The 17,256-nt window shown below is 40.9% G+C and overlaps 1 long non-coding RNA gene across 1 annotated transcript; it reads left to right on the top strand.

Moving 5' to 3' along the window:
• The first annotated feature begins 2,032 nt into the window (after positions 1-2,032).
• On the top strand, positions 2,033-10,460 carry LOC145434498 (uncharacterized). The gene is made up of 3 exons (XR_013913421.1): positions 2,033-2,289; positions 4,506-4,565; positions 10,350-10,460. It is a non-coding gene; the product is annotated as an uncharacterized LOC145434498 (long non-coding RNA).
• The last annotated feature ends 6,796 nt before the right edge of the window (positions 10,461-17,256 follow it).

Here is a 17,256-nt window from a genome sequence, read left to right on the forward strand (position 1 = left end):
TGCAAACGTATCACGTAACAATTTGAAACATATACCGTGTAACGCATAATGTGAAAAGGAAAGTCTGAACTAAACTATATGGAAAGAGAGATTTCTTGTGACTTCAATTGCTACTCATACTTTGCCACATTGCCTTTATTTTGAATCAGGATTACGCATGCGAGGTACGTAGGCAATGTAATCGTGTCATATTGATGAACATGCTTCAAAGTAAACGAATTTCCTGTTCATTTGATACAGCCTATGGTTTTAGTCATTCAAAAAGAAAGTTGTATGTTTTGAATTCCAAGCCACCTTTCGCGGGCCGCACAGAATAGCTTCGCGGGCCGCATTTGGTCCGCGGGCCACACTTTGCCCAGGTCTGATCTACTGCGAGGCTATTTTTCTTCAGCGCCCCCCATACCACCCCCTGTGCCCAGCGCCCCCCATTTCGCCCCCTGAGTGTTTCCGCCCCCTTCAAAATTCATATCGCCCCTAGGGGGGCGCTGGAGACAAGGTTAAGAACCACCTTCCTAAATGCTAACAAGCGGGACTGTTACTAGACTTCAGAAGGTCCATGGGAATGTTGAAAGTTCACAGGATTCTAAAGCAACAGGTATTTAATTAATCCATTGATAAAAACTTGCAAGCACAACAAGATTTGAGTGCAGCAATGAACGTCACCGCAAACCTCGGTAAGCTGTTCACCGTATGCCGTAAATATTATGCAGTGGAACTGCTTTCTTCCTACCTCGGTAAAACTTTCGATAATTTATTTCATCTTCGAAGATCAAGTAAATAACATTTTACACCGTGATATACAGCATCGTCGTCTAATTGTGTTTATCGACCGCAATTTAGTCCAATTTAAATCCAGCCATATCAAATGGGAAAACAAATATCGTGGCGAAAAACATTATGCGATGAGAATATTCATATATTGATTCGCCAACACGGTCATCGGATGAATGCAAGAGTGAGACGCTAAGGTATGCTTCGAACGCCGATCTGCGAGAGACCTAGCGTTGACACAAATTTCGTTCCGGACTCCATCCTATATGGCGGCACAGAGAGAGAGAGAGAGAGAGAGAGGGAGGGATACGGATCGAAGGACATTTAAATTCTTCGTTCCTAGTACTGGTACGCCTCGCGAAGGGTTACGAACGATGGGATTTAGTCCGCCAAGGTGGGTGAAGAGAAGCGTAAACGAGCTTTCAATCATATGATTTTATTTTTTTACCGTAGAAGAGGATTCGATTTATTCTCATGTCAATTACAATGTCTTAGATTGTCGTGTAATTACAGGAGATAATCGTAACAGCTAAGCTACATAAGAAAATATATAAGGCGCCGTAAGAACATTGCCACATTAGGCTACTGTGTGCAACTTAGCCGTTTATGTAGCCGGCCGGTTACTCTTTTTTGAAGTTCTGTATATGTGGATCATCCATTTCCTGTGTATTCGCTGCCGATAGATTAAAATCGATGAGTTCAAGTTTACAGAATTCGGTAGTAGGCTACTAAATGACATTAACGAGCTAGATGCGTAGACATTTTCGAATGAATATACGAGGGATGATAAGTTTCGATTGAAACTATGTCGAATGTCAAATTCCTGACCTAAACTCGATGTTCCGAAGCCACTCACTGAGATTAGTGGCAACATTGGGAATTCGTCAGCCCTCTACATGTATATACTCGCTGAATGAAGTTCGCAAAATGTCTGAGAAATTGCTTTCACAAATAGATATGTCACCAAACATGGCGCGTATATATTTAACGCAAACGCGTTGGTGATGATGTCCACTTAATTTGCAAGTAACCAAAATTTGTACAGAAAATGTGATTTGTCTTAGATAGTACACCTATTTATGGTCTTTTTTGCCCTCTCCGAATTATCTGATACAGGTATTTCTTACTATAAATCAAAGCATTTGTTAGAAATATGGTGGAAATATAAGCATTTTTGAATATACTCAGAATTACTTCACGGGCCGTATGTTTGAAACCTCTGTCAACAAAGAAAATCACCCTATCGACAAAAAATACAATGTCATCGGCGGACATCCGCTCACATATTTTTACTTGAGATCACAATCGATATTGATAATTGAACATTCTTTGCAGAGAATGCGCAGAAACTATGCGGACAATGCTAACGATTATATTGTGCATCATTTACTTGAATATGGGATCTGACACAGTACCTGGGTCGAAAACAGGGCTATTTTTTGCAAACGCGATAGTCGAATCGTCCCGCAAGAAACAAGATGATACCCTACTGCAACCGACTCCACCTCACGAGACAAAGTAGGTGCAGGTGCTCTTGTTTAAGCAGGTCGGCGGTAAAGTGCATTGAATCGATACTATCAGAGATTTCGTCTCGGAATCAATAACGAGGCATATGTCAGCAAATTGTAACTCTTCTCAGGTCGACAACTTGTTTCTTGCTTGCCTTGTAACCAGGTCTGATAACGCAAAATATTCTCAGGAACGTTATGTATAAGATATACCCTACTATGACATTTCGGACCACTATATGCATGGCGCCGGCAGCTAAAAAAATAAACATTGTTATATGATTCGATTGTTCCAGATGATACATTTGGTGACGTTTAAAACGACAATATGTAGGCCTACGTCAGCATTGCGGCATTAATATGTGGACTGAGTCGTCGCTAGGTTTCGTGTTCATTGTTATAGGCTATCACTTCACTGAAATAACGTCAAGTGGCGTCATGAGGTTCACCCTAGACAGCCCCCTCCCACGCTGTGCGCTTTTTGCCGCTATACTTATCATCTACATTGGGTGTCTGCGTAGTGAGTGAGCTATAATTCATGATTGAATCGGTCAATACGATCGGGAATTGCATATATATCACTATCAATTTTATCCTCTCCCTGCTCACGTAATCAGATTTACCGGTAGAGACAAGTGAGGTGTGTTGGAAAAGGTATGACCCCTAAACATAATAATTACACATCTTCGGGTGGACCCGTTGGTATAATGACTTCCCTGCATGATACTGTTCGTGCTATGTCAAAAAATATTGAAATCGCACAAATGTACTAAACTAAAAGACGCACAAGATTTCATATTGGTATTTCTGTACTGGCAAATAATGTTCCCTGCGGGTTGGCGTTTGTCTTCCGGTGCTCAGATCGCCAGGACAGGAGGATTCGGCGCCAGCCATTTAGGCACATATGGACAATTTAACATATATGTATATATATTAGAATTACCGTATTACTGTGACCCAAATTCCGGGCACTCTTTAGCGCCCACTAGAGGATTTCAAAATGAGTTATGAGCACATTGTCTGTAAATATGACGTCACACTAGCAAAGCTTTGCTTATAAACCAGAGGTGGCCAGGATCCGGCTCAGGAGTTGTATGTGGCTGTGTATTGTGTCAGCGTGACCGAAACCACATTTTCCCAGTCCCTTCCCGCCCAATTAAACAACTATGTTGGGCCTACCATAGGGTAATCGATGAACCTTCTGGGGGGGCTTGCTACATGCCATACGTCCTCCCTTTTCAGGTTTATAAAAATGTCATCCGAGGAAGCCTCTAAATGTCCACCTTTTTGAGATTTTGTCGTCTTTGTTAGGAATTTGACCAAAAGTCCTCCGAGATGCCGTAAATCAGCACCGAAGTGACGCTCCGGCGGGTATTTCTGGAGCTGAGTGAGAAGTTGACCTTTTTTTCAAGTCAACCACCTGATAAAGTGAAGGAAAAAACAGTATTTTGGTCGCTCAGCAAAAAGTTGAACTTTTTTTAATTTTGAAAATGTGCCCTCCTTTCGTGATTCCAAAATATGGTAACTTTAGTGGTAGTTCCCATATTAAAATCAATAAATGTGATAGCAGCGCGAGGAAAATATCATGTAGCATATATATTCCCCAAAATAATGTTAATATGTTGATTTACGAAAAAGTTATGAGCTTACGTCAAGCCTTCAAAATTCCGGACATTCAGGCATATTTTAGAAATTCTTTCCGGACGCAAGTTCGAACAGTGAAATTCCGGACATGTCCGGGAAATTACGGACGTATGGCAACTCTAATATACATCGAATTTTTCGGTCAGCACAAGAGCAGTCCTTTACTGTCAAGGTCTTCTCGCTGCTGATCGTTCTGGCACACTTCTTGGGGTCGCATGTTACTTGGCCTTCATATGTCTTGGTGCGTCGTGGCTCGGTAACGGCGGACGCCGAAGTGACCATTTTTATAAATTATGCGTATTTTTTGTTGGGGGAAGGGTATGCAATAATGAAAACATTTGACAACGTTAGAAGTTGCGTAAATTTCCCCCCTAAAAATCTATGATTTTTGTAAATTCACGTAATAAATTTGAGCCCCTTTCGAGCTCGGCCCCATTGTTGGCTTGGGGTGCGGCAGTTACGATCCTGTATATATGCTTCACATTTGACACGATCTTATATTGTACGTTCTTTCGGCCTGCTAAACATGGACCATTCCGGCCATCTTTGTTTATGCGGTCTTGATATCATCATGTTTTACAGATATCACGACTGCCCTGCGGGATGGCTCCGTTGCAAAAGACGGTAATTTCCACAAATCAGGTAAGGTCGTAGGAAAATCTGTACTCCGTGCGTTCCACTGCAGACGGCAAATTAATTAAAATTGTATATATGTAATAGGGGTGTTGCGAACGTTTGGCTAACCTTCGTCTTCGGCGCGAAACAGTGTTTGGATCAAGTCACTATACTTTCGATCCCCCATTCATTTGGAGTAGAAGCAAATGTCGTCACGAGACAAGTTGTCTCGCATTTTCCAATCGTGACTCATTTACAAGTCATAAAATAATTTTAGTTCAAGTCGTGCAAGTTGATGTGTGGATGTAGATACACATGTCCCTACATATTGCATATAGATAGGCTAACGGCAGACCGCGTTAAACATGATTCCATGCAATTTCAAAACTAATAGGGCGATATGAGTCATTATTTCTTCATGTTGGAATACCTCACACAGAGTATACTCCAAGGTAATTACTATGGCAGCAAAATTCAATGTAAGTGACGCTTATAACATAAATTTCATAGGAATGCAACACCAACAGTCAGCACCAACCCGTATCCGTTGTAATATTATATATGTCCCATCTAAGTCTATCGATCCCGGTAAATCTGGGTGATAGTGAACATCCTCTTCGGACAGTTACAAAGATCATATAACGAACGCAAACTTATTTCTAGGGAATTCTGTTAGTTCACGGGGCAGAACCTGCCTCGGTTCGTACAACGAATACGAACGAGAAGCGAGCGTTGGCCCTATACCAGGCCTGGGCAAAGTGCGGCTCGCGAAGCCATTCTGTGCGGCCCGCGAAAGGTTACTTGGAATTCATAACATTGAACCTGCTTTTTGAATGGTGATGCGTGGACTAAAATCATAGGCCGTATCAACTAAACAGGAAATTCGTTTACTTTGAAGCCTGTTCAATAATATGCCACGATTACGCTGCCTACGTACCTCGCATGCGTAATCCAGATTTAAAATAAAGTCAATGTGGCGAAGAATGAGTAGCAAAAATTTGCCAGAAACCAATCTTTGCATATAGTTTAGGTCAAATTTTTTTCTTGCCATTGTCTCATTACGCATTACACCAGAGGTCTCAAACTCAAATGTGCTCGCGGGCCAGTTTTACAGTTTTGACGACGCCGCGGGCCGCAGCATTTATAGAGTATTCTATGTCTTTCCAAGTAGGCCTTATTTGGCGGGAATGAATCGTCCTATTGAGAGTGAGCCGATCCAGCAGACTGACAGTAAACACACATCGTCAAAATGTGATTTACTATTGTATTAATTCAGGCCTGGCACGAAAAGAATCATCACATTTATAACTATTTGAATAGAATCGTTGTTGTACTTGATATATATTAATTATACGATATAGACACCATATGGGAGGACAAATGTATGATGCCATCATGAAAGCTATCGGGTCATAATTTTGCAGCTACTATTGAATATTGTGAATAACAGATTGATAATAGAGACTGATCTGACATCAAAACATTTTTAGGTTGAGCTGTGACTCCAATCCAAGATTCGGGTATACTTCTGATAAGTGGGCCATTAATCTCATGGTCAAATATCTTCAAATATAGGAGCAGAAAAAATATAAATATATTAATGAATGTGTCCTAGTTATTGAGATGTCGGAACGCTGAACGGCCCATTGTTGTTACATCATTGGAGCGTACCACATACGGTACTCGGTACCTTTTGAGTGGCCTTAATAACATGGTTTAGCGACCAAAGATGCAGGGTTGTAACCAAGTCACATGGTTCCGAGTCACGAGTCAATCATACTTTTGTGGTTTTGACTCGAGTCGAGTCGAGTCATTTTCAATTCATCACAGACTCGAGTCCGAGTCCAAGTCACCGTTTAAAGGGTCAAGTCCGAGTCATGGTGTTATGACTCGAGTCGAGTCCAAGTCACAGTATTGAAGTCATGTTCAACTCATGTTTTCAATCCTGCTTGGGTAATATCGAATTCCTTGTTTGCGAAACATGCTCATTTTGTCCCTATCAGAGTCTTGGCACGTGTTTATTTAGGCAGATAGCGGACAGGTCCTGGCCTCATTAACCGATGCTAAAGATAACTTTACTAATCTTAGAACTTAAAATCGAATATCTCTCTTGTCAGTCTGATACATCACCAATACAAGCATTCAGTTTTTATTATGAACACATCGACGATAGTTCACGAATAGCTGATAGAGAACCAACAAATTCACGTCAAGATACTAGTTGATAGAGAATCAATAGATGCATGTTTATGTAGAGGTATTTACAATAGGCCAGCATGCTGTAAAAGCGTGCATGCAACTATGTGCATTGTGCAGTGACAACAGAACAGATACCCTTTGATTATACTAAAGGTTTTCCCAATTGCATTACAGACTACATCGCAGTTACAGCATTGGAGAAATAATTGTACAATGGGGCTGTTCAAAAACATTTTTTCAAATTTTCCGGCTACTTCTTAAAATTGCTAGATTGCCTAAAAAATCAAATTTGGCTCAATTCCAACCATTAGAAAGCAATGCTATGAAAGAAAATTTTAGACTAATTACAAATAGAGATTTTCGAATTTTACCGGCTATCTCATGATATTGTTACATTGTGTAAAAATATGATTCATAGCAAATTTGACTCAATTCCAACTAGAAAAAGTGAAGTTATTAGAGTAGAATGTTTTGGATATGAAAAAATAGTCGGCTTACTACTATGTAATTATAATATATGAAAGAATTTTTCACTAAAATACTCCATTTATTTTCAAATCCAAAATATTCTCCTCTCACATCATTGATTCCACTTTTTTCAAATTAAGCCAGATTCAGTGTTCCTTTTATGCAACATAACAATTTTATCAAGTAACCACCCAGTAAAATAAAAAAGAAGTTATTTTAGAACAGCCATATTGTACAAACATCACACAACATTAGCCATTCATTATTTTTCACGTGCACAATGCACATACCTAACAAAACGTCAAATGGACGAGGGGCATCGTGTGTTTTCACAGACAGCAGATCAAATCAATGAGTTACACCTCAAAAATACTAATGTGGAAAGGAGATCCTCAAATATGTTAAAGCGGCATGGCCGTACAATGAATCCACATCTACTGAATACACGCTCCACTAGTGCACTCGATGCAGGAATTGACAAGCATTTTTGAACCACACTGAAGAGCATTTAATACTCATTCTTTCTAGTCGCATAAAAATGCAAAGAATCATCGCCTTCAAATCTACACATGAGCTTATCAGTCTCTTCACCATCTGAGTCATTTCATTGGCTCTAATTGAACTTTGATCCAATTGTTTGCTTGTATAATTGAAAAGTCTTGAGTACTTTAATTGCGGAGGATCTATTACCTCTTCATCACTGGACGATTTTGTACAATGCATTGCTACTATGTATCATTTTCTGTTGTTTTTACGGCGGCATATCTGATATCAGACAAGTGCAACGAAAGCAGTGGTGACAAATAGCGATGTCGGCAGAATTCGTCGGATGCGTTGATCTAGCCATTATGATTCGCAAATTTCTTCATCTTCAAGTCATATAAAATAAGCCGAGTCAATGACTTGGGTCGAGTCATGCGTAATGACTCGAGTACAAGTCGATTCAATCCAAATATTGACTCGAGTCGAGTCGAGTCATTTTCCCCTTTCAAGAAAATGACTCGAGTCAAGTCGAGTCATAAAAAAATCGTGACTCGAGTCTGACTCGAGTCGAGTCATGACTCGAGTCATTACAACCCTGCAAAGATGTAACCAACAGAATGACAATGGTTTCCATAACCACTTGCTTAATTAGCGAAATACCAATCTGCCCCCTTCAGATCTATTAATATTCCCCTGATACGCGATTAGTTTGTTGGGTCCATGATTCTAACAAATTCACGGCATTCCGAGTCACTCCGAGTCTGGGTAATTCTAAGAAAGGTCGCGTCCAAGCCCAACTCACAAATTTCAGTCACGAATCGTCTAAGGGTCAGGTTTTGTCATCATGAATGGGAAATGTGGCGAAATAGCTAATCTTTCACTGCATATGGTAGCGTTTGCAAATGATGCAATAGTGAAGTTTGCTGAATACCTTCAGGCTTTCGGAGCAATTCAAGAGGGAATTTTCACTTTATAACCTGAAAAGATATGTGACACTTATATATTGTCAAATTAATAAAAATCTAAAATGTCGCCGCGGGTCGCACAAAATGCTCTGGCAGGCCGCATGCGGCCCGCGGGCCGCGTGTTTGAGACCTCTGCATTACACAGTACGTGTATCAAATTCTTACGTGAGGCGTTTCCTAATCCGTAATTCGTAAAATCGATCAGTGGTCACTGGCCAGTGCTCGCGATTACTGTATGACTCATCATATCTATCACCCATAAAGGATGAACGGGCATGTCGAAAAGAGAAAGCCAAAAGCTGAAATTCAAACAGGGTTTCGAGCACTAAATATTTGTATACTGGAGTTAGGGGTAAACCCGTCCTTTTAGTTTTTGCGGAGCATGTCGTAGAGATTAAGGATTTTGATTATAACGAAAACACGAAACACTCGGTCAAGGAAGGGCGAATCTCCGAATAACTGCAACCTTCGCTCAACATCAAAGCTAATTGAGATGCACATGCACAGTTGCACACTGCTCGGAATGCAGCGACCAAGACAAGCTTTGTACTATCCCAAATACATTCCAGTGCGGTGGTTCTCGAACTTGGGAGGGGGGCGTGAAAGCATCTGAAGGGAGGCGCGAAGACCAAGTTAAATGATTTTTTGTCGCGCTCGCGATCTACCCTAGCTCGTAACACGGTTAATCCCCTGTGTATTGTCCGACTTTGATATCACAGAATTCTCTCATGAACAACAATAATCTACCATGCCTTCAAACCGTCCGTTGGAGATGGTAGCATTCTGGTTGCTCTTTTCAATATGCTGAGATAACATAATAGGATTAGGTCGCGCGAGATTTTTCACTATCATAAAGGGGGCGTGCCTAAAAAAGTTTGAGAACCACTGCTTTATTGTCTTAATAGAAGAACGTGGATAGTGGTTTAAAGAGAGTTAAAAGATATCATGTTTAACATTGTTTCGAATCATGACAGCAAATAAATATTTTATAATTAACCGCCACTTTCTCATTACCTAACATCAACACATTCACTGAGCAGAGAGAGAGAGAGAGAGAGAGAGAGAGAGAGAGATGGTATTCTTTTTCGCCTGCACCACCGAGATGCTTTGACGACGGAGATGCGATACGGCCTTTATAGTAAGGTCATCTAGTCTGCACCCCCGGTTTTATTCTCCTCCATGCTATCCGTGATTGCTGAGCGCCTAGCAGGATAGCCGCGGATACCAGTTTTCGAGTCTTTGGTCTGACCCGGCCGGGGATCGAACCCACGACCTACCGATCGAGAAGCCGGACGCACAACCATTACACTATCTCGCTCGGAGCATCATTTATTAACAATGTAATTTAGAAATAAAATTAAAATACGCTGGAGAATATAGCTACAAAATTTCACTCGGCCCGCCAACGTATTTTCTATTTCTCATTTGGCCCACGGAGGAAAATAATTGCCCAACCCGTCCTATGCTGACCTAACTGCTCATATTAACCGTGCATGGTGATGAATATCACGAAATCCATATTTTCATTATACTGCAATCTTGCGGTGTTATGGAATTGACAAAACTTTTAATGATTGACTGATTGACTGAGATGAATAAATGATTTTTTGCAATCAATAACCACAAATTTATGGCGAAGAATTCATTATACTTGTTTTAGCCCGGAATAATTACTTGGAATGTAATTGTTTTGCAGGACTGATGCAGGGAAGGAAAGATATCTCGATTGACATTCTACGGACAGTATTTCAGTTGTAGCGTATTCCGCAAATATATTTGAAGCTATCTGCTTTCAACCTTTACATTACTGGCAAGGCAAAGCATAAGCTCTGGTATTCATGGTCTGTCGACAACTAGCATATATATTCATTTGCACCAGATCGCTCATCATACACATGATTCATGTGCAAGTGCAGCCGACTTACAGCAAGGCCCACTTTCGTTCTAGGCTGCTATAAGACACTTATAATCGTCGGGTCGTTGATCTAACTAACTCTCTGAAGCGGATGCCAAGGCAGATTTGAGGGATATATTGCAACGAATGCATAGTACGCGCGGCGAGATAGCGCAGTGGTATAATCCACGGCTGCAACACCAATAGGTTGCGGGTTCGACTCTGACCGAGGTCAACTTCGGACACACATTACCTCTCCATAATAAGAATGGTTCATCGGTAAAAAGATATCACTCATAATCAATGTTTCCCCGTTTTTCATGAGTCTGCGCGCACTCATCAATTCGGTGCGCCGTCCCTTGGACAACATTTGAAGATCCGAAGCAGAGGACAGTTGACTAACCAAAAATTTAAAATAAGTTCATCAGTTTGACTAGACAGCTAGGGTTGTCCAAAATAAGAAAAATCTCGAAAATGCTTCGGTGTATTGTCTCATTCTATAGATTATTGTTTAAAAAATACAATAAGCCTGGAAGAAGCTCACAATAAAGTGGTTAAGATTTCGTGCAGAGCATTTAAAAGTAGCTACTGAAGAATGGGCGTGCCACCGAACATAGAACGGCGCGAAGACTATTAATCACGAAATCACGGCTCAGTGCCCCCTTGATTGACTATAATCAGATATGCCTTAATTATCGCGACAGCGGCAGCTTGCTGATTAGGGTGGAGTGAAAAATGAAAATTTTTGAATTTCAAAAAAGTGCCGTGATATGAGGTGCCAAATAGTAAATAAATAAATTCTATCATAATTTTGGGTTCATACACCATCTAGTGGTCGTGCATTTTCACAGAACGTGCCGAAAATAGTCAATTTCATCATATCTTGATAACCTCTTACACTAGAAAGCTAGTTATGAGCTTAAAAGATGCAGCAACAACATGTTTCTATCGCACTTCCATAGAACTTACTCTTAAAAATGAAAAGAGCAAATTACTGACTTTATAGGTAAAATTAAGCACTGAAGCAGTGGGTAGGATGTCAAAAGCGTGTAGTGATTGATCTTATGACTGAGCTGTGACGTCTGCATTGTAATGGAGTTTGGCATTGCGGCATTGGGGCCATGACATTTCGGCGCTAGAAGATATCAATATCGAAGGTCGATACGGAATAGCGTACGATCGGTCGGTCGCATTCCAGCGGATAGCCGTACTCGACCACCTGTAAGTCATATATCCGTGTTTGTGTCGAGACTGCATGAGGAAATATACTAACTATGCGCACCGAAATAGCGAGTAATAATATCATGAAAATATAGCGCGATTGTTGTCGGAGCGCAAAAACATATTAAAATTCACGAAAGAACATCGTCAATAATATGAGTAGTTGCACATATCACTATCAAATTTGTATCTTTCTCACCCTATTTCATTAGAATTACCGTTAGATCTGATAGATGGGATGAATTCGAAATTTAGGGCACGTATTTTAATGATCGTGCATTGTCGGATGTGCCCATTGTTATTAATCACTTCATTGCAATATGTTGTTACTCGACTTCCCATCATGATTGTCGGTTATGGTGAAAAGATAGTGGAATCGGCGAAACGTACCAGAAATCAAGTCGTGAGACGCACGCGATTCCAAATTGGTACTGTCTTATGGGGCGTCAACTTTTTGTATGACGTTTGCAATGGTACTGTATATGACTCGCACTTCATAGGTACTACAATCGAAAAATTGAATTGCGCTGATCGCGTGAAGCGCGAAGAGAATTTTTGAAGTGGAATTGCAATGTCTCCATGCATTTTGGTTGGATGAAAATAAAGACTCTCTCTTTCTCTCTCTCCGAAATTTTGGAACCGATAGGTTTAATTCAAATTGCATGACGGCCGCCAATGCTAATTGCATTACGTGTAAATACACCCGCATAACTATTCGTTTACCGCCGTGGTCACCTCTGATCTTAGGCAATATTTTGTTGAACGCAGCGTTGTGTCAGATCAAGAGTATGTGGCTATATGTTCGTAGCCGGAGGGTTCCAGGTTACCGTCGCAGGTTATCGGACACAACGTCCTTTATTGCCACAGCCTGCGTGCGAAAAGTTCTAATGTGATAGCAAAAAGTCGTCAACTGAATCAGCTAGCCTTTTAGAATTTATATCTTTGCGAAGTGATTCTAAAAGAGAATCTACGTCCCCAACCCCGAACTTCACCGCACGTGACTGATTAAATTGATAAAAAGTGGCAAAACAGATTGATTTTTATACACTTATGCTCTCTTTGGACTCCGGCACGCTAGATGGTGCACGGACTGCACGCGCACCATAACGTTGCATGTTATTTCCCCAATATCAAAGCGCACACGCTTTCGTCACGACGTCGGATCCCATGACCAATGTGACCATTGACCATGGGCGTTTCAGTTTTAGCGCGACGTGACTTATCGAGAGTGGCGATGATGCAGGCGGGTATACTGTTTAGTGACTCCAGTATAGTTCAAGGCTGCAGAATTGATATTATTAGGATATATCGAGTGAATCAGTTATCATGGGAAATGTATGCAATGCATATTATAATCAATACCGCCTTTATGCTATAACTTCTATTAGGCTATCCCCGGTAAGTCACTGACGTGATTGATGCGACGTAATCGGTGTAGCTTGTAGGTGTTCATGGAAAAGAATAGCCGTAAATCGGAGAACCAATGTTTTCCACCCGATCAAAGGGATAAATAGGTCGTGGCACCCCATCGCTTGATCAGTAATGAGTTGCTTATATATAGCTTATATATTTACTTACATATAAGATAGGATTACCATACTTTTTTGACTTTTTTGAAAGTGTCCCCAGAGGACGCCTTTTTGTCCTATTTTTAGAGATTTTGTCCTCTTTTTTGAAAATGTAGGTCACATTTAAAGCAAAATGCGAGTGATATGCCGTAAATTAGCACAGAAGTGACGCTTAGAGCTCTGAGCGAAAAGTTGACCTTTTTTGAGTCAACCACCTAGCAATGTGGAGAGAAAAACGGTATTTTGAAAGTGGACCTTTTTTTTAGTCAACCGATCACAAAGTGGGAAAAATTCACCGATTTTTGAGAATTCTTCTCCGGTTTTGCAAGTCTCAAATTTCTGAAAAAGTGTCCTCTTTTTAGATTTCCAAAATATGGTAAGCCTAAAACAGCAGTGTTATTATATCAGCTGATTGTCTTGAAAGCTCACAATGAACTACGCCAGTCCTCTTCAGCCGCGATCGCTATGTTTTACTCAAATTTCCTCAAAACTGCATATCTCAATCTACATAATATATCAAAAATGCGTACTGCGTTGTAATCCTAAACGAGATAAGGCTGCAAGGTTTAATACATGTTAATGCTAAAACCTAACAACGCTCGATATTCCTAGACCGCGACCTCACTAGATGGTTATCGACCGGAGTCTGTGCAGCATTTTCCGGAAAGCCTTTTTGCGAAACAATTGAAAGTCAAATTTGTGATAATGTAAGCCAGGGACGGGCAACATACGGCCCGCGACGGCATTTTGTCCGGCCCGCGTACAGTTTCCCGTCTTGCATGATAATGTGACCCGCGGCCACAGTCTGCCGAGATTCCCCACTACTTGTTTAAACGTCAAATTTTAGTGACTGTTTGTTATTACATACGTGTCTGCGCAGCCTGCGAAAGTAGAGGTTACGCGTAAGTTCGTTGAACCGAGAAGACTTGCATTATCGGCATTTACCATGTACTCAACCCTAATGAATTGATATATTGGTAAATTTGCGGCGGGCTTATCAAACGCCTTGAAATCTTAATTAATGATTGCACCATAGTGTCCTATATGATGTGGACACAACCAAATCTCACGGCTCAGTGAGATTGGTATCTCACGGCTCAGCGAGATTGGTCTACGCCACACTTTCCGTCTTGCCGAACGTTAATTTTGATAAAACTGGTATCGATCGAAAGCTACCGCGGTACTGATTGCGTAAATATAAATTTTATTTTGCGCGTGGCCCTGGACCCCCCCAGAATCAGCCTCGAATGTTGCATTGTAACGTACTTTGATATTGTGACGCAACCATGACGTCTGAGCAACTCGGGAGCAAGTGCGCACGAGAGTGAGAGTGTGACTGCCCAATCGGTTGCGCAACAATGGCCAATACGCTTGCGGTTTGCGCTGCTCCCACTTGCTCCCAGACGGCCAGGTGGCGTCACAATACCAAACTCCGTTATACTGCAACTTTCGAGGCTGATTTTGGGGGGTTCCAGGGCAACGAGCAGCATAAAATCTGTAATCTCGCAATCAGTACCGCGGTGGCTTTCGATTGATACCCGCTTTATCAAATTTCGCGCTCGGCAAGCCGGTAATTATAGGACATTATGATTACACCGTGTGTTAATTGATCAGAGAGAAGCAGATATGGCGGCGCCTGTATGACAATGCTGTTCTCAAATCCACGTTGTCTTCGTCATTATCGGCGAGAAATAGCTTTGAAGTGAATACGATCTATTCCGTGTATATGTGGATAAGTAGGCTAATAATGTATCGATTCAGCAATCCGGCCTGCCGACTGGAGAAGTTGCCCGCAGGTGGATCATATGAAGCAGTTTGCTGATTAGCTGCTAAAACTTCATGGCTTACATTTGCCGACCGGCAGTTAGCGGTAAAATATCATACTGTAGCTGCTCATTTAAATTGCGTGCAAGTTATCTCGTTAACGAGTAGGTCCATCGATAGACAGAGATTGCTATTGTTCAGGTCTGTTTCATAAAGATTTGTGGAAGAATGCGAATTTCGAATAGAAAGGTCATTCTGGGTAATGAAAATCAGAAACCGTCGAAGCACGATGACATTCTCGGTGTTCTCATATTTGGCGTCGGTAGTTTATATGTGTATTTTCCAATGCTTTGCTAATGTCGGGAAATCCCGGTTTAAGGAGTAAAACTTCTTGAAAATCCCGATCCCGTGATTTCAATTGTGATCCGGACAAATTCCAACCTAATTATGACTGCCTGTGCATACCTTCTTATAATTTGATACCAATTCACTAGTTCTAATTCGTATCAGGCAGTTGAGGAAAAGCACGAAGTGGTCGTTAGGGGTCTTCAAAAATGAATATTTCTCAAATCGTACTGGCTACTTGATAAAATTGTTAGGTTACCTAATTTAGGCCTACACACCAAATTCGGTTCAATTCCAGTCAGTAGCCGGTAGCCGCGTTGCTACAGGATAAAAAAGTTTCTATTTATTATAAAAAAATAAATAACAAAAAATTCCAACCAGTGGAAGCGGAGTTATTGCCGTCGAAAAATTTGGATTTGAATGAAATAGTATTTACTCTAATATACTATAATAAATAAATAAAGAATTGGTCACCGTAAATACTATTTTATTCATAATCCAAATTCGGTAAACATGATTTCTATAGACAACCTAACACTTTCATGGGGTGAACAGAAAATTGTCAAATTTTTTGTTATCTATTTTTATATAATAAATAGAAACTTTCTTCTCCTGTAGCAATACGGCTACTGATTGGAATGGAACCAAATTTGGTGTGTAGGCTTAAATTACGTAGCCTAACGATTTTATCAAGTAGCCAGTACGATTTGAAAAAAAAGTCATTTTTGAAGACCCTTAGTGGTCATCTATATCCACACTACGATTGTGTGCTGGGTAACCCTAAAATGATTAGAACTTTAATCGAGCATAAATTGTCAAGATTCGAGTATTGAAAGACGATTTTTATTAACCACACCATAAAGCAGACGGTAATAATCATAATTATTTTCCTGACTACATCCCCAAATCTTTGCTGACTGTTAGATGTTTGAGATTCCTTCATCAGTATAGTTTGACTGTTCCGCGATTTAGGACCGTACTCCACTATTCTCGGTACACGTCCTCAGCCTAATTCGACTCATACTCATACTCAATCGTTTACCTCTTCAGCTTTATGCATGTTCTAGAGCAGAGGTCTCAAACACGCGGCCTGCGGGCCGCATGCGGCCCGCGACGGCATTTTGGAAAATAAGTATTCAACGATACAATCAAGTGCCATATATCTTTTTTTAGGTATAGGAACTTGAAGTTCACGCTAAAACTACTATAGAAATTACTGAGATCTCAACAAACATCATTATCACATCACTTCTAACAACTACCATGAGGTAGAAGATCAGTTATTACGTCACATTTCTAACTCATGATGATAAAACGTGATGCATTGATGATTCGTGACTGAAAATTGTGATTTGGATTGGGGTGCGACCTTGTCGTAAAATAACTCGACTTGAGCTGGGTCAAACGCTGAAATCGGAGGAGGATATGCGACTCGGAATGGTGACTTGGCAATCCTATAAGGACGCAACCAGGGCCGTAACTGCCGCATCCCAAACCCCAATTGGGGGGGGCGAGCTCGAAGGGGGCCCAATATTATTTCGAGAATTAGCATAAATTATAGTCTTTTTTGAAAAATTATGCAACTTTTTCAAAATATTTTCGCGCCGACGCGCGATTTCAAATTGCCAGATATGTGGATTATTAGGTACTCTTCCCCCAAGAAAAACACGCAAGATTTATAGAAATAGGCATATCACCGTTGGCCATTACCTTGCCGCGATGCACCAAGACATATAAAGTTTTAGGCCATGTAACATGTGACTCCAAGAGGTGAGACAGAACGATCGACAGCGAGAAAACCTTGGCCGAAA

The sequence above is a fragment of the Botryllus schlosseri genome, chromosome 2 (genome assembly GCF_051294905.1).
Source record: "Botryllus schlosseri isolate E-star chromosome 2, Bs_hap1, whole genome shotgun sequence".
Lineage (NCBI taxonomy): Eukaryota > Metazoa > Chordata > Ascidiacea > Stolidobranchia > Styelidae > Botryllus > Botryllus schlosseri.